Genomic DNA, 18253 nt, shown 5'->3' on the forward strand with positions numbered 1-18253 from the left:
TTCAGAATGGTTTGATCCCTATCCAGCTGAATTCCTGAGAGGAGAGGAAATCCAGGTCTCCTACTCCTCCGCCATCTTGCTCCGCCCCCCCCGCCAGTTAAATTTTCTAAAGAATTCTCTCACTATGTCCCCTCCCAGAGAAGCTCAGGAAGGGTCAGGATGTTTCTTCAGTCCAACAGTCAATAAATGATATGTCAACTCCCCTCTGGCAAACAGCCCCAAACTTGGGGTTCTCCCACCAGGAAATGTATGCCCCTCCCCAACAGCCAATTTTTTTCAAAGAGCTCTTCATTCGCCCTGATGACACTGATGATAGCTGACATCAGCCCTTACTGTGAGCTGGGCACTGTTCTCGGGGTTCCATACACAGAGCTGCCTAGCCTCTCTACAGTGATTTACTTAATCCTCACAGCATCCCTGTGAGGTAGATGCTATCGTCACCCTGTTTTACAGATGAGCAAATGGAAGAACAGAGAGGTGACGTAACTTGGCCCAAGTCTCCCAGTTGGTATGTGGCCAAGTGGGGATTCAAACTCAGGCTGCCTGGCTCCAGCTTCTAGCCAGATTTCTAGTTACGGATTTCTAGTGCCTGTCTTCTTCTTATATAGAAGGGGAGGCAAAGAATGGAATAGGGTGTCAGAAAAGATTGTTGTCATCTCAGCACGTGCTGCAAATGTGTTGACCACCAATCTTTGGAATGTAAGGGTAGTTATCATCCCTTGTTTTCAGTTTTCAGCTAACCAAAGGTCCATAGCCAATAGTAGTCAAATTCCCATTAACCAACCATTACACATATAGATCTCTTAGAAATGTGCCCACGATTCATTTACAATAAATAGAAGCTTCAAGGCTCAGAAGCTCCTGGTTTTAGAAGGACAGGATAAAGAGCATTGTAATGCTGTGTAAGTGCTGTGTGCTTGTTTCATGACCCAGAAATATTTACTGGACACTTATTACAGGCTGTTAGGGGCTGAGGATATAGGTGATCAGAATGGATAAGGTCCTTGCCCTATGGGAAATCCCTGCAATTGGACAGGAAAGCGTCCCCCAGAAAGAAGATATTTCTGTTACTTTTTGCTGTACAACAAACTACCCCAAACTTAGTGGCTCGAGATGACAACAACGGTTACCTGCTTATGATTCTACAACTTGAAGAGCGCTCAGGCAGGATAACTCAACTCTGTCCCATGTGTATCGGCTGGCGTCTCTCAAGCTGCTGCTCTCAGGTGGGGAAACGTCCACGAAGGTGTTGTCCACATGGCTTGCTGTTGGTGCCGAATGAGAGCCGGTATGCCTTGATTTTCCTCCACGGGGCCTTTCTTCCTCCAGTAGTCTGCATTGGCTTCCTTACCAAATAGTAGCCAATTTCCCAGAGGAAGGTCCCAAGGGGACCACTTGTGCAAGCGCTTATCCAGTGTCTGCTCACGTCATGCTTTCGAATGTCTCATTGGCCAAACAAGTCACATGGCCAAGCCCAGAGTCCATAGGGGAGGGGACCACACAGGAAAGTGGTTTCCTGGGGGCCACTGATGGAACAGTCTACCCCAGAAGGCTTCATGGGGTGTCTGAACCCACTGATAGCCTCTCCCAGGTAACTAGATCTGGCTATGTTCCTACCCACCCCTCTAGAAGCACCCACCCTCCCTCTAGAAGTCCCAGCCCAGAAGGTGGCACTGGAGAGAGAACACCAGGACAGGAGGGAAGGAGCAAGAACCTCCTTCTATTATATCAGAAATTTACCCTCTGTATTACCATCTATGTGGCATCAATACCAAGAGGCATCAAGCCCAAGCAGGGTCCCCATCTCAAAAAGAACCCCGCTCCCCTCTACCTCGCTATTATAGCTTCATTCTTTGAAGGGGATAAATTCATGTCTGACTGGAATAGAGACATGTATACTTAGTATGAACCAGAGCCCTGCTGCGTGTGATTCGGTTTGTCATACACAATTATAATAGGGTCTTTTCAAACCACTGTTGGCCAAGTAGAACTTGAGGGCAGTTCCCACGGAGTTAGTCAAACAGGCTGAAGCAAAGTCTCAGAGCAAAGAAGAGCATCCTTCTCATGGATTGGTCAAAAACATTCCAGCTGCTGTGAAGGGAAGTCCTCAGTAGATGGCAGGATGTAGAGCTAACAGAGGGCTGGGACTGCGGCTGATGGGGAGCAGCGTGCAGGCTGACTGTACAGGGCAGCTGAGCTACGGCACCCCCCTCCCTGGTCCCTACCCTTTTCTCTTTTCCCTAATCCCAGCGATTTTTCTAGCGGGATAGAATCCAGAAAATCTTGTTCTTAATCGTGACTTTCTCCTCTGTCTTTTGTCCATAGGGGTTCAGGCTTTGGAACTCAAAGGCTTTTGAGAGGTCCCCCTTCTCTCCGCTTTCTCCTATCACATTCTTTCCCGAGGGAATGAATCCAGAATGACTAGCCTAATTGAAGGGGGCAAAGGGCCAAAGGAATTATCACAGGGAGAAAATTCTGTTGACATTTTCTAAAAATTCTTATCCCATCACATAAGTATGCATAACCTGACCGTACAGTGAAACTTATATTGGTCTCACCCCATTGAGTGGGTTCAACCTTGACTAACAAACCCCTGTATTGTCTTTATTGTCTTTGTAAATTGAAGAACCTCTCCAGGCATTTTTATAGAGAGAGTGGGCTGTGTAGGAGGCACCTGACTCTTGGAGTCAAGATTCTGGCATCCAGAAAGGAAAAACGAGGTAACTCCCCTTACAAACATTGTCCATTGGCAAGTGCAGCTTTCGCAGGATAGGGAATGACATGATCAAAATTGGATTCAGGGAAGATTAATCTTCCATAGTAGGCTGGCTTGGGGGTGGGAGGTCTAACAATAATACCCACAAATTATAACAGCATCAAGGGTGAACCTGTAGTAGGCATTTGATGTGATCAAGTGCGAGGCAAAGTATTGTTTTCCAAAGAATGCAGGTAAGGGAACGGAAGTTAAAGAGATCCAGACATTTGCCCGAGTATGAAACTGCAAACAGGTGGTAGATTCAAGATCAAATTCAGATCCATCTGACTCGAAAGCCCCATGTCTGTCTGTTCAGAGACTATTACAGTAGTACAGATAAGAGATGTCAAGGCCAGAACTAGGGCAGGGAGGCGCATACAGAGAAGGAATCAGGGCGCCAGATGACCTGTGTCAGGAAGAAGTAGGAGAACAGTGTCGGGGACCTGAACTTGGGGCAAACTGAGCGGAGGCGCTTTGGAGTCCTACCCGCCTGGACCACCCACCATGGGCATTAACTTGGGTTGTGCCATGAGCCCAGAGACAATGATGGAAGGTGGCCGCTCCAAGGAGGCAGACGGACCAGGAAGAGCACAATTCAATCCAGTTTTACTGGTGGAAACTTGATCATTCTGTTTTGTTTCAGGAAACTGATGAATCCTACACATTTAACTGGCCAGAAATGATGAGTAACTATCCACTTATTTAAATCCATGTCTTCATTCATGCATTCTTTTATTCAAGAAATTGGGGTGGGAATGTATGGCATAAACAGAAAATAGGAAATCCTGGGAAAGTCATTAGTTACTGTTTCATAGTAGTAGCCCAGACCTGCTAGAACCTGCTAGCCACCTGAAGCTAGACCCAACTCATCCCTTTCCTTTGGTTTCCACCACTGAGCATAGCACCTCGCACTCAGCAGGAGCTTTGAGATAAGGATGTTGACAGTGTCATCCATGAGACATCACACTACCTGCGTCCAGACCTTAGACCTTGGAGGGTCATGGGTCATTGAGCAAGTTATTGAATGTCTTGGTGATTCTGTTTCTTTATCTGAAAGATGGAGATAGTAACGGGACTTACCCCACTGGATCGTTCAATGAGTTTAATGTAAAGTTTATATAAAATAAAGTCAATAAGTTTTATGTAAAGGACGTAAAGCAGTGCACTCCAAAAGTGTTAGTTGTTGTTGTTGTTGTTATTATTAGTACAGCACCTGCTTCCCATTCAGAGCAAATACCTTACCTTGCATCTGCCGCAGGGTCCCAGCATTGGTGCATGGGATGAGTGGGTACTAGACACAGGGCTTTGTTAGACAAAAGCTTCAGTTCACTGATCTGAAGAAGCTCATGGTTCTTCGCACCTGCTTGCTTCTACCTTTTCAGCATCCCCTCCTATGATGCTGTTTGGCTCTGTGCCTAGAGTGGGTCTGTGTTTGGGCCTGGGGCCTTCCTCTTTGAAAATGTCTCCATTTTAGCCAGGCACCTCCTCCTCTCCTGGGAGACCCTCGCTGATCCCTGCTTTGATCCCCTCAGCTATGTTGAGAAATGCTACTTTGGCTTCTGCTTCCAACCTCTCCTTTTAAGGGGGCCCATAGAGGGTCCAAGAAAGGGCTCTGACTCCCCAGGAAGGCAAGTGGTGTGGTAGCCCTGGCTGACATTTGGGGGGAGAGCCCTGGAAGCACCCTCTCCTGCACCCCCAGTGGTCACCCCTCCCCTTTAGAATTTCCTGCCGGCAATGACTTGACCTCCTGCTTTGGAGAAAGCCATGGTCACGTGGTACAGGAAGTTTCATCCTCCAGCCTCCTCTCCTGCCTCTCCTCCATCAGTCAACCTCACACTCCCCCATAATCCACACGTCTCCTTCCTCTTTGCTGAGGTCACCCCTTCCGCTCATCCATCAAAATCTTAGAGGGATTTTCTTCGTGGCTCACCTTTGCACACCCCCGGTCTTCCCTCCCTCGTCCTCATGCTCCTCTGGTTCACTTCCATTGGATGCAAACCTACAGCGTTGGTGCTCTATGAAGAGGCTGCCCTTGACCGCACTGACTCTTGGAGCCTGCATCCCACGGCGTTATGTCCTCTTCCGTTTCAAACCTTTGGACCTAGAAGTGGTTATTTCCTTCAGGGATGACTTTCCTCTCTCCCATTTCCACCTCATGGCTCTACTGAAAATGCTCTCAAAGGTCCTCAGAAAAACCCTAACCTCCAACCCAATGACTATTTCCTAATCCTTAACCCTCCAGGCCTCTCGGGGGCATGTGTCCCCACTGAACACACACTCCCCTGAAAAGCCTGCCCTCCGATGGGTCGCCTGGTGCCTCACACCCCTGCCCCTGCTACCCCTCCGAAGGCTCTTTGTGTTCTTCGTGGGCTCATTCCGCATGCAGCCCAGGACTCTCTTGACGCGATCACATCAGCAAATCTCTGATCTGTAGCTGCCCCCAGGACCCTCCCACTTGGCATCGGACTGTATCAAACCAAGAAGTTTCAAACTACATGATTTGGCCCCAGCCCAACCGGCTTTCCCTCTTTGCTTCTGTACCTCTCTCAGTAACACTTCGGTGTTAGAGGAACTGGGGCTCGTAGTCTGGATGCCCTCTCTGACTTCCAGGTCCCTGAGATGGACAGGTTGCTCCCTCAGGGCCTCTTTCCTTTTCCCATCACCGCCACCCAACCAGAGCCTCCACGCTTACCCCTGGATGACCACAAACTGACCTCCCCCTTCTCAGACTGCCCCAGGTGTGCCCCAGTTAGACATAAACCCTGCCTTGGGCGGTTACTGAGGGGCTTCAGGCATTCAGGTCCCATTTCCCCCAGACTAGGGGCCTCTACCGCTTTGCAGAACTTTCTAAGGGCAGGGACCGCATTGATTTTGCCAGCACTGAATGGAGAGGTGTGCGTGTTAACGTGGGTGACCATCTTCAGGGCCAGCCCCCCCACCACGATGCTCTGTTTATTCCCCCAGTGATCCCAAAGTTCTCAGTGCAAAATAAAAATATTACATTTTTCTGAATGGTCCTCTTTTTTTTTTTTTTGCCATAGGAAAAAGAATACTTTCAAAAGCAAAAAAATGAAAGTTGGAAAGGTCTTAGTTTTGCTGCCATTAGCTAAAAAAAAAAAAAAGACTGATTAAAGACGAAATGTGCCCATGAGTCCGTAGGAGGTGATTAAGCAGTCACACTCCTCGCCCTCGGGGAGGTCATTACCTTAAAGAATGCAGCAGTCTTTGCCGTTCCTATTAATGGTATATATTGACTCTATCTATTTTTGAAATCCCTTTTCTAAAGGATGCAGCACGTCCCCCAAGGCCACCAAACACTGCGTGGCCCAACCCAACCTCAGTGATCAAGGTGATGACCCGTGGGCTACCCAGAAAGCCTGATGCCTGGATCATACTTGACCTCACAGAGGTAAACAGTGAGACTCAGTCTGGAGGGACCAAACATTCACAGAGGGTGAAAACACAGGTGGCAGTGACTTCAAGAGGAGACAGCAGACTCCAGGCAAAGGGCTCAGCAGGTGCCATGGGCTCGAGATGATTCAGAAGACTCCGAGGTGTCAGCGGACCGGAGGCGGTATGGCTGGAAGCGAGCCCCGCTCTGAGACTTGGTAGCTGAGAGCCTTTGGGTAAATCATTTGTCCCTGAATCTTAGTTTCCTCATCTAAAAAAAAAAAAAAAAAAAAAAACACCTCCCTTGTTGAGCTACGCAGGATTGAAATACCACCAAACAGGATTATTTTGTGCTGGGCGTAATTCCAAACATCTACATCCATTAAATCATTTAATCCTCTCCACAAACCTCTGAAACAAGTAATATTATCGTGTCCATTTCAGACTGGAAGGAAATGAAGAATGAAAGGGTAAGTAACTTGCCCAAGGTCACCCAGCTAATTGATAACGGATCCAGGAAGCGTCGAGCATAGTGGAACAGCTGCCCCAAAGGTTTGAGTTAGAAGACCAGCTTGCAGGAGATGACAGAGCAATGACATCTGTGACACTTCTCTGGTCTGCGGAAAGGCAAGGACCATCCTGTCAAGTGCTGAAATCAAATTGTTCTGTTTTTTCTTTTCCCTTCATGGGATTGAGTCTGGTACGAGTGTGTGTGTGTATGATTGTGTTAAATGTGAGAGTGTGTGTGTGATGGGAACAAGGAGGCTCGGGGATGGGGTGACCACCCCACACATCTCTGGTCTCCCCATATTCACCGCCCCCTGCCCCTCTGCCTTCAGACATGCGCAGGTGAGCAGAGCCTTGGGAAGATTTGGCCTCTTCCTGATCCCTCTTCTTACTATCGCCCCATTTCTCCTCCTCCAAATGAGCTCCAGGTTGATCTGTTTCATACTCTGGGCGTCCAGTTTAGGTCTTCTTAGGGAGGAAGGACTTCTACTGCTTTATAAAGACTTTAAAAATCGCCAGTGGATGCATATTTTGTGCCCAAGGATATTTTAGACCAACTAGACTTTCCAGAAGGGCTGAGCTGCGAACAGTTGGAGGTTAGAGCCTCTGATGAAAAAAACCTAAACATAATAATAAAATAGATACCTTCATTCATTTGCAAGCATTTATGAAGTGGCTTTTATGTACCAAGACTCAAATTTGCCAGGATGCTGTCCTGCCTCCCCAAGGGCTCACAGCATAGTAGGAAGACAACACATGAAGAGTTGTGGTGTGAGGCAAAGAAAGAATGTGTTGGGAGGACCACCAGGAGGGGGCTACGGAAGACTTGCACCCATTAACCAGCACAGAAACTGCTAGAACACGTGCCTTGATCATTTGCTTGTGCAGCAGCCCTGCTAGAAATAAATCCCACAGCCAACTTCACTTACCTTAAGACTCTAGAAATTCTCCACTCGAGCTTTGCCAGGATTGATCCAATTGGTTACTCTGTTTCCCTAATACCAACACAAAGCGTGAAAACTGGGTATCAGCCCTTAATTTACATTTTTCACCATCAAGGTACTGGACTTGGTATTGGATTCATATCGATATAGAAACACACAGCATGAGACACACTGAGGTTTCCCTTCCGGTCAGAGCAACCATGAGAGGTGGGGGCAGATGATGAGCTGAAGAGTCAAAGGTAGTTTCTTCGCTTTGAAGGAGCCAGGGGTTGGTGAGGTCGGGAGTCCTTTTTTTCTTCTTCTTTCCTTATTTTAAGGTGGAGCCCCGTGATGAGAACAGTGCCTTAATAAGGACAGGAAGAGACCATGCCACATGAGGGCACAGCAAGAAGGTTACTGCCCGTGAGCCAGCAAAAGGGCCTTCACCAAACACTGAAGTTGCTGGTGCCCTGACCTTGGACTTCCCAGCCACCAGAACTGTGAGAAATGTCTGGTTTTAAGCCACCCAGCCTATGGTGTTTTAAAACAGAAGCCTGTGGGGGCGCCTGGGTGGCTCAGTCAGTTAAGCATCCGACTCGGTTTCCGCTCAGGTCATGATCTCGCCCGTCGTGGGACCGAGCCCCACACTGGGCTCTGTGCTCGGCGCACAGTCTGCTTCAGATTCTCTCTCCCCTCTCCCTCCTCTCTCAAATAAATAAATTTTTAAAAAATAAAATAAATAAAAATAAAACAGAAGCCTGTAGAAAGGGTAGGAAATTTCCCCAGATAAGAGGGTCTGATAGGTAAGGAGCTTGGAAAGTGGGCATCTTCTGTAGTCATGCCTGTTTGTAGTACCCCATCGAGTCAGTAAGGCTCTACCTTTGCTGGCCCTTGAGAGCTGAGTTTCTTTGAGTGAAACAGACTTGTGGGGTCAAAAAACTTGGTCCCTTGTGAGAAGAGATCAGAATTGAGCTCCCTCAGGGGACAGCGCTGGCCCAGCTTGGACACACAGTGGTAGGAGGGGGAGGACAGGCAGTGCCTCTGGTGGAAGAGAGAAAACATATCCCAGGACTCCTGCCTGAAGGTGCCCCCTTGCCCTCCCGCCTCCGCCTGCCCCCCCCCCGCCCGGTAACCAACAGCACTCCATTTACAACAAAATATGAATCAAGAAAGAGTGTTGGGCACACACGGTAATGAAAATCCATGATTCAACTGTGCGTTCATAATTATTTCATAAATAAATGGCTTCTGGAGAGCTGCATCTGTCTCTCGCCACCGAGAGAATGTCTTTCATTAAAGTACCCGGGCCTGCACGGAGCTGGCCTGAGAGCCCCACTCGTGGCCCCCTCCTTCTCTCCATCACTGTCCACCAATAGGTTTTTGTGGTTCAGAAAGAGCTGCAAGCCCCACACTTCTCCACAAGACTGATGGCTCGTCAATAACATTAGCCAGCATTATGGGCCGCATCGGGGTAGAGCAGAATCAATACGGCCAAGTAACAAGTCTAATAAGTTGACATGGCCATCCTCAGCAGGGCTCGCATTACAAGAAATGAGTTTTCTTAAGGAATCAGCGTCAGGGTTGCTTAGGTGCTGCACACCCAGATGTCCCGACGAAGATTTATAGCTTTGCGTTTACTTGGTGGAGCATGGTTGGCGGGGAAAAACGAAATGGTAACTGGGGTTAACTAGAGAAGAAACTGGGGACTTGGGCCATACTGCTGGCAGTGATGTGGTCCGTGGCTGGGGGAGCCTTCGTGTGACGGCACCCCCGTGAGCGGGCCGCTCCCCGTCCTGTCTCCCAGGGTGGGGTCCTGCTGAATGGTGGGTGGGAAGTCCTTCGAGGGGCCCCTGGCACCGGGCACGGCCACAGTCACCTCAGGGTGCCTTCACTGATGCCCCGCCTCCTGTCCTCTCACTCCGGGTCACCCACAGCCAGAGCTGAAGGGAAGATGCTGCCCACATTTCACTTTTATGAAAGGATATGCTCATCTTTTCTCATTTGGCTGGTCATCGGAGGGAATCCCTGTTCAATCGGGTCAGGTGACAGCATTATCGGGGGCCTTCACATAGGCTCAGCCGCTGTTGCAAGAAGCTTGCAGAGCCAGGTTCCTCCACAGATGTGCCATCGTCTTCTCAAGGGGACAGCCCAACGGTACATAGCCGTGGAGAGAGTTCCAGTAGTCACGGGAGCGCACTCGCCCAGTTAATCTTACCTTTCATGAGCTCACACAGGCCTTTCCACCTCAGGTCCACAAGCACAGACCAAGGGCCAAGTGAACAGATGGGTAATTCAAGGGAATAAGAAGTGGTCTCTGCTCCCCAAATTGCTGGGGGAGTAAAGGGAAGACACAGGCTAGTGCAAAAAGAAAGAAAGAAAGAAAAGAAAGGCTATGATATGAGACAGGCTGAGATACAGGCTCATTCATTCATTCATATACAAACCAAATGTGCTGAGGACCTACTATGTGCTTGGTGCTGTTTGAGGTGCAAGACCACAGCAGTGACTAAAACAGACAACGTCCCTGCTCTGAGGGAGCTTCCATCCCTGTGGGAGCAGCAGATAATGAGCAGTTCCACAAGGGAACACATCGTTTCAGGAAAATGCTATAAAGAAAAGTAAGACAGGGGACAGAGGTAGTGTTGGATACAGATGGGGAGCTGCTGCTTCAAAGGGGGGTGATCGGTGAGTGCCTCACTGAGGAGGCACATGTGAGCAAAAACATGAAAGTAGGCAGAGAAAACAAAGCGCAAAGGTCTTGAGACAGGTGTGTTCTTGGTGTGTTCAAGGAAGAGCCCAGAGGCCAGTGTGACCGGGCCCGTGGCAAGGAGAGGGGGCCAGAGGCCAGAGTCTGTAGTGTCTCGTGCAAAGGAAAGACTGTGGATTTCTTTCTGCATATGGCAGGACGCCGTTAGAGGGATTTGAGTGGGGACTGACATACACAAATTTTCATTTTATCAAGTTCCCTCTGGCTGCTTTGTGAGAATAGTCTGCGAGAATGAATTCAGGGAGACAAGTTGGACTGAGGAGCAGAAAAAATGATAAGAAATAGGATCATGGAAATATCTGAAGGAAGAGCCAAAGATTTGTTTATGGAGGGGATGAGGGATGTGAAAGAGCTATATCAAGGATGAGGAGGCCAGTGTTTTTAGCCTGAGCAACTGACGGAAGCTGGTTTCTTTTCCTCCAATGGGAAGCAGGTTTGAGCAGGTGAAATCAAGAGATCGTTCGGTGCACGTTGAGTTTGAGGTGCCTATTAGCATCCAAGCGAAGATTAGAGAGTGTGACTGTGGAGTCAAGCCTGGGGCTTGGCAAGACCTGCAGAAATAAATTTGAAGCCACCTCATACTGAAGCTATTAATGTCATAATTCTGGATGGGATCCCTGAGGGAGAGAGTGTAGAGAGAGCAGAGAAGAATGGCACCAAGGACTCCAGCATCCAGACGACAGATGGGTATGGAGGGTCTGGCAGAGAAGACTGAGGAGCACGGCCAATGAGGTCATGAAGGCTTGAACGAAGTGTTGTGAGATCACTCAGGAGGGCAGTTAATTCTACCTGGAGGTGGTTGGAGTGGAATATAAACCTTGAAGGATGAGACAGTTGCAACAGTTGGGTGAGTTGGGTGGGGGTGGGAGGAGAAAATGTTGTCAGGACAGGAGGGTGGAGGGTCAGGTCAGGGAGAACACCAGGAAGAGACTGTGAGGAAAAGGGCAGGATGTCCAGATATGCTGGTATGTGGAATTCGCGGGAAGCGAAGAGGAGAGCCCAGAATAGCAGTTTGGAGAGATCCCGGGTGAACATGAATGACTATATGTGATGGAGAAGTGACGGCAAGTGATGCCCAAACCATGTCAGCAGCCATCAGAAAACAGAGAAACCATATACCCCCGTCTACTTGAGAGTATCCATGAGCAACCTGAGCTAACGCTGGGGTGAATATCGCCCACCCTCACCCCTGCCTTCCCCACCATTTAACGGTAACCATTATGGCAGATGTTTCTGGGACTCCTACAAGTCTAAGCTCTTGAACACAGAAGGAAAAATTAAATTTCCAATTCATGGAATGATTCAAATTTCTCTATTTGTGCACATTCCCTTCAACAAAACTGAGCTAAAGCCTCTTAAAAAAAAAGAACCCTGTGCATTTGCCTGATGATTCACCTCATGAAACAAATACTAACACTTTGTTTTTACTTTCCCTGAAATATCTACATTGATTTTGTTATACATTCATCTTATGTTGTATTTTGAAGACCCAGTGATTGTCAGTTCTGCAATAGCTTTGGCCAAAAGCAATAATGTTCTGACCCGTGAGAAGACCTTGTTGTGTCCTTTGGGGGAAACAAAGGCTTATGGAACAAAGTCCCCAGGGGACTTAAAATCCATCAGGGGAGAAAACACATGAAATAAGGTGCAATCGATGCTCTAGAAAGAAGAGCCTCAGAGTAGGGAGAGATCACAGACCAGGGGGATGGGAAAGGCAAAGAACTCCAAAGAGCCAGCATTTGGAAAGCAGGAGCGAATGATGGAAATAATAATAACACCATTTGTTGAGAGTTCATTCAGGTCAGGAATTGTGTTAAGTACTTTACAGGAAAAAAAAAAAAGTAAATCCTCCAACTACTCTGAAGTAAATACTATTTGCATTTACCTTCATTTTAGAGAAGCAGAACAGAAGGTTAAATTCTTGCCTATAGATGGGTGGTCATAATAAGGCGAGTCAGGTTTCTACTGCACGTCCTTCTGCCCCCCAAACCCAAATCATTTGCCCTCCAGCTTCCCATAGAACTGGATGGGGTCAGGGCACATGGGAATGCAGGGAAAGAACAAACAACTTGGAAGGACCTTCGGGGCTGGAAGGCCTTGGGCATTGGCTCTTTCTTAAACCATGAGGTGGAACCATGACCACTCTCCACCACACTGGTGTGGAGTAGGGACTATAAATAAGTCCAAGGCAGAACTTTAATAGGCTGAAAACGTCCAGAACCCCCCAACCAGGACTGTCCCTGACCCATACAGAGCCTTTGCGTGAAAGATGAAGACACATTCTCCCCTCCTCAAAACTATTTCCATCAGTCAAAATTCTTCAGACAACTCTAATTCAGTTAGAAAGAGACCCTTGAATGCCAAGTACCGGAGAATTGTGGTGATGAACATGCACCTCCGTGATGCCCACGAGGGGAATGGCGCCTCCTAGAGCACCCTTGTGCAGAGCGCAGCATTCGACATCTGGTAAAATTTGCAAAAAGTACAAGATTTTAACAAGATTTTTATGATCAGTTATGCTAATCTCTTTGTCCACCCTGACTTCACTCCCCCTTGCCTCTGGGGTAGTGTTGGAATAGCCGTGAGCACTGGGGGGTTGGGCTAATGGGGAGTTGAGCTGCAGATGCATTAGTCTGGGTGAAACAACATGATGTATGTATGTGGTTCTCAGTCACTGCCATGGCCGCTGAGGTTACTCCTGGCTTTCCTGGGATAGAAATGGCTTCCAGGAATATTCCTCCTACCCACTCTGCCCACTCACCTGGTGTCCTGAGGCAAAGAGGCAGGGCCAGAGGTCGTATTAAGGCATGAACATGTCCCAGAATGCCGAGTACCAGGAGTATGTGGGTAAAAGGAGAAGCAAGTTTTTAAATACACAGAGGCAGAAGCCAGCATGTGGAAAATCTTCCACATCTTACAGCTAAGGAAAATGAGCCCTGACTTCGTGGCTCTTCACCCCATTGTGAAATGGTTTTCCTAAGATCCATCTTGGCACTCTCTGGAATCCTGTGTCTGAAAATTTTGAGTGAGTTAAAGTTTTGTTTTTTGGGATTGAAGCAACTATTCATTGGCCTGGAATCAGTGCGAGACCAAGGAGGACGGCCAGTATGAGGCGTCTTTGATCCAATAAACATTCACAGATATCCTCCATGTGCAAAGCCACTCGTCTCCTGAGAAAAGGCCATAGGCAACTTCAATAAAATAAGAATAAGAGAAAAAAAATCTTGCAGCTAATATATGAAATAGACTTTATATGAGATTTCCTCAATTTGGCGATAATCCTAAAAATGAACATGATCTTAAGTGAATTTTGAATCGAAGGAAACTTTTAGAAGGTATTGGCTTTCCCCTCATATGAATAATGCTACAACATACATCTTGGCTCATGTGATTATTATTTAACATTGTAGAAACTTTAACCAATAAGAAAGATATGGGGGGGCGCCTGGGTGACTCAGTCATTAAGCGTCTGCCTTTGGCTCAGGTCATGATCCCAGGGTCCTGGGATCGAGCCCTAAGTTGGGCTCCCTGCTTAGCAGGAAACCTGCTTCTCCCTCTCCCACTCCCCCTGCTTGTGTTCCCCTCTCTCGCTGTCTCTCTCTCTGTGAAATAAATAAATAAAGCCTTAAAAAGAAAGAAAGATATGGAACAGAATAAGAAGTATAATTATTAAAAAAAAAAGAGGAGCGCCTGGGTAGCTCAGTTGGCTAAGCGTGCAACTCTTGATTTCGGCTCAGGTCAAACAGTCGAAAGATCGAGCCCTGCGTGGAGCCTCGTGCCAGGCTCTGCACTCAGCCGGGAGTCTGCTTGAGGTTCTCTCTCCCTCTCTCTCTCTCTGTCCCTCCCCTCCCTCAAATAATAAATAAATAAGTCTTTAGAAACAAAGAGAATGATTATTATTCATAGATGTCAAAATTATAAAACCAGACAATGTAAGCAAATCAATTGAAAATCTCCTAGAATCAATAAAGGAAAGTAGCTAAATGACCATATTTTAAAAATATTTCGTATAACAAAAGAAAGGAAAAGAAGATACTATTCACCATAACAACCTAAGCAAAAAAATAACTAAGAAAATCTCTAGCAATATATATGAAGAAACCACAGGAAGAAAACAGCAGATCTTCACTACAATTTATGGCGGAAAACTTAAAGAAAGGAAATCTTCTTTTGGGTGGGAGATAGGCAGACTACCGTAGGGCAGTTAATGCTTCCGAATCAGCATCTAGGCGGGTTGTGATTTCAACAAAAACTCAGGTGGGCTTTTCAGACCCATCTAGAATAATGGCTCGGTAAAGATAACTAACTTTTTACAAGTAAGGGTGGAATTCTGCTGTCAGATATCAAAACATCTCAAGTGAGAGACTTAGACAAGAAACAGTGAACAGACCAGTGGAATAGATCTTGAAACAGACCTAGTGCGTGGTTGTTAATATATGATGGAGCATCACACACTCACCCCACAATAAACAAAGAAATCGAAGTTAAAACATATTTTTACTAACCAGATTTGTAAAAATTAAAAAAGGAAATAGATAAAAGACATCAAAATTTCACGTACAAGGGTCTTCATCAGAGTATGCTAACAGCAAAGAAGCAGCGAGCAACTAGAACGGGAATGTTCCATAGAGGACCAGCTAACTCTATCATGTTACGAACACACTACAGCATTGCACACCTATGACAAACATAATACACCAGTTTTCTACCAGTCTCTTCTTAAAGATGTGCTCCCTGGGTGCAAGGAGATTGCAATTTTGCTATGGAAATAAGTTGCACCCATAGAAAGAGAAGTAACAGCTCAAACTAATATGTGGCTCAGCTCTAAATGCTATCAAGATTTCAGAGAAGGAGCATTCCTGAACTCTTTGGCAATATGCAGAAACACACACACACACACTGCAAGAGCTTCACTTCTCTTCTTGCTTGCACCATCCTAGGATTTTGCCTTCATTCTGTGAGGGAAGATGGGCTGGAGAGAAAAAGAAAACACATGACCTTTCTACTTAATCCTTACCAAGCATAGGGGCTCCGTAGGCTCTAGAACGACTTCTGTCCTGCTGGGAAGCTTAGCCCTAGGACAGAAGCTAGAAGACAAGGACAAAGCTCTCGTTACCTAGATAAGCAACTGAAGGCCATGCAGGTATTAAGAAGCATGAGTCCTGTTAGAATCTGTCTGAAACAAGCTTAAAATTGAGACCAAACTCCTGAGAGCCAAGGGGTTGATCTCATGAATATATTCCCTTCTAGTTCGGCTTTTCAAACTTAAACCCAGTTGGTCTGGTTTTGTTTGAGTTTTTAAGGTCAACATCCATGACCAAGATTCAGTGATCCAAATGAGAAAAACAAGAAAGTTCTTTGATAATTGTTGATTGAAGACAACTAAATTAAGATGGATGAGCAGGTCACAGTTGCTTGCTTTTCTATAGTGGGAAGAAAACAACATATATATGTGAGTCCTGAACATTATCTGGATATTTCTACCTTCTTGACTCAGCAGAGGTATCAGAACCACTCAGCTCTGATTCAGGTTCTATCCCCTCTAGCTCTCCCCCAAAACAAACAGAAGGAACAGGATCTTGCCCCAAAGAAGGCATAACTCCAGCATCTTCATGGAGCTTTTGAATCTCTTTACCTGAATGATAAAGGAAAGGGCACTTTGCCCATCTACAAATCCCATTATGATTTGGAGAGGAAAAAATATGACAGGAGACAGGCAATATATTTAATTCAACCATTTCGGCCTTCTAGGGGGTGAGAGAATTCATCATGAATGAGGTTTTAGTGGAAAGGCCACATTGTGGCACTTACTTGAGTCTGTCATGGGTTCTGTTAGGATTAAGCTGACACAGGGAAAAGCCATTCTGTATTGCATAATAAACAAAGGGTGTCCTGCTTAGGTGGACAAATTGTTCTTCAGGGAGCCCTTGGTTGAGGCCACAGCATGGACCAAACCCAAAGTTGGAAGAGAGAATACAATTGCTACTTCAGAAATTACCACAAACTGGTGGCTTAAACCAGTCCAAATTTATTACCTGGAGATTCTGCAGGTCAGAAGTCTGACAGGGTCCCCCTGGACTAAAATCAAGAAGTCAGCAAGGCTGTATTGGTCACCGGAAGCTCTGGGTGAAAATCTGCTTCCAGGCTTATTCAAGTTGTTGGCGGAATTCAGGTCCATGACATTGTAGGAATGAAGTCCCCATTCCCTTGCTAGCCTTCATCCAGGGGTCATTCTCAGCTTTTAAGGGATACCTGCATTTCTTGGCTCCTGCCCTGCTTCCTCCATCTTCTGCCATCTTCAAAGCCAGCAATGGCTAAGCTCTACTCATGTGTCACATCCCTCTGATCTCTCCTCTTCCTTATCTGTCCTCTGCCGTCCTCTTCCACCACATCTCTCTGACTCCAGCTAGAGAAATTTCTCTGCTTTTATGAGCTCAAGATTGGGCCACCTGGATAATCCAGGCTACTCTCTCTATTTTAAGATTAGCTGATTAGTAAACTTAATTACATCCTTAATGCCCCTTCACAGCAGTGCCCAGGTTAGTGTTTGATTGAATACTCAGGGGACAGGCATCTTGGGGACATCTATAGAATTCTGCTTATCACAGAGGATTTGGTAGATGAAATGGACGCCAGCAACATGGCGGCCATCCAGAGCCATGGAACTGCATTTGGCCAACAGATTTCAAGAGTGGTGATGTCAGATATTCAACTTCATCCTGTTTCCTGCTCTTTGCTGTGACCCTCTGTTATTCCCTATTGTTCACAGCCTGATACAAAGTGCTGCCTTGGGTAGCTGCATAGGCCCTGTGTCCACACTATGAGGTGTGCCCATTTACGATAAAGTAAGCACTACCTAGTGCTACCCCAAGCAAACATTCCTGAGATCTAATTGACTATAATCATCATCATCATCATCATCATCATTACCAGCATCATAAAGATAACTGTATCACTCACTTGCTTACTATTATCAGACATTACGTTGGTGCTTTACATGTGAAATTTATTAAATCTCTTTCTCTCTCTTTTTTTCTTTTTGTTGCAAATGAGGCACAAATAAGTTAACCAAATTGCCCAGGTTCAGTAGCTAGGACAAGGCTGGCTGCAACCGGGTCACACAGTCACCATGGCTATAACGGAGTCTGGGACACTGAGTATCCAGCAAAGGGGAAGACTATCCCCCTGATCAACATCGGCCAGTGGTTCTCAAAGTGTCTTGAGGGTCTCCTTTTCAGAGGTTCTATGAGGCCTCCCTTTCCAACCCCATCTCTGTATGAGACTGAATTTCCAACTCAAACAACATATCACACCAGACTGAATACAGAAGCAGATATGAGAATCCAGCTGTCTTTTATTAAGCCAGATGTTAAACAGGTTTACAAAAATACAAAATAATACTTCACCAGTTTTTTGTTTGGGAAAACATAGTTGGTTCATACTAACATATAATGGGCTTATTATTGTTATTTTTAAATGAAATGATGAATATTTTTCAAATTCTCAGTTTTAAGTTTTACATGCGAAACATTGATAGGTTTACCCAACGTACACAAAAGGTCTTCAGTGTCCTCAGTAATTTTTAAAGGTGTAAAGAGGTCCTGAAACGTAAATGTTAGGCTTGGAATCAAATTCAGCAAATGATGACCGTTGGGACCAATCTGTCCCCACTGACTTTTTTTGTGACTAAAGTGCTTGGGTTTTGTTTTTTGTTGTTGCTGTTGTTTAACAAAGCAATGCCCATTCATTCCTGTATGGTCCATGGCTACTTCTGTAGTGTGGAAGCAGAAACGAGCCACAAGCCTACAGTGTTTCCTATCCTTTAACAACAAGAAAATTGTCAACCCTGGGCGCCTGGGTGGCTCAGTCGGTTAAGTGACTGCCTTCAGCTCAGGTCATGATCCCGGAGTC

At 46.3% G+C, this 18253-nt stretch overlaps 1 long non-coding RNA gene across 2 annotated transcripts in view; it reads left to right on the forward strand.

Moving 5' to 3' along the window:
• LOC115944180 (uncharacterized) overlaps nucleotides 1–8830 on the forward strand; it is a 30780-nt gene extending 21950 nt beyond the window's left edge. For both annotated transcript variants that reach the window (XR_004078754.2, XR_004078755.2), the window contains exon 5: nucleotides 6042–8830. This is a non-coding gene — a long non-coding RNA (uncharacterized LOC115944180). The remainder of the gene's footprint in view (nucleotides 1–6041) is intronic.
• The last annotated feature ends 9423 nt before the right edge of the window (nucleotides 8831–18253 follow it).

The sequence above is a fragment of the Leptonychotes weddellii genome, chromosome 14 (genome assembly GCF_054177405.1).
Source record: "Leptonychotes weddellii isolate Sample4059 chromosome 14, ASM5417740v2, whole genome shotgun sequence".
In the NCBI taxonomy this organism is placed as follows: Eukaryota; Metazoa; Chordata; class Mammalia; order Carnivora; family Phocidae; genus Leptonychotes; species Leptonychotes weddellii.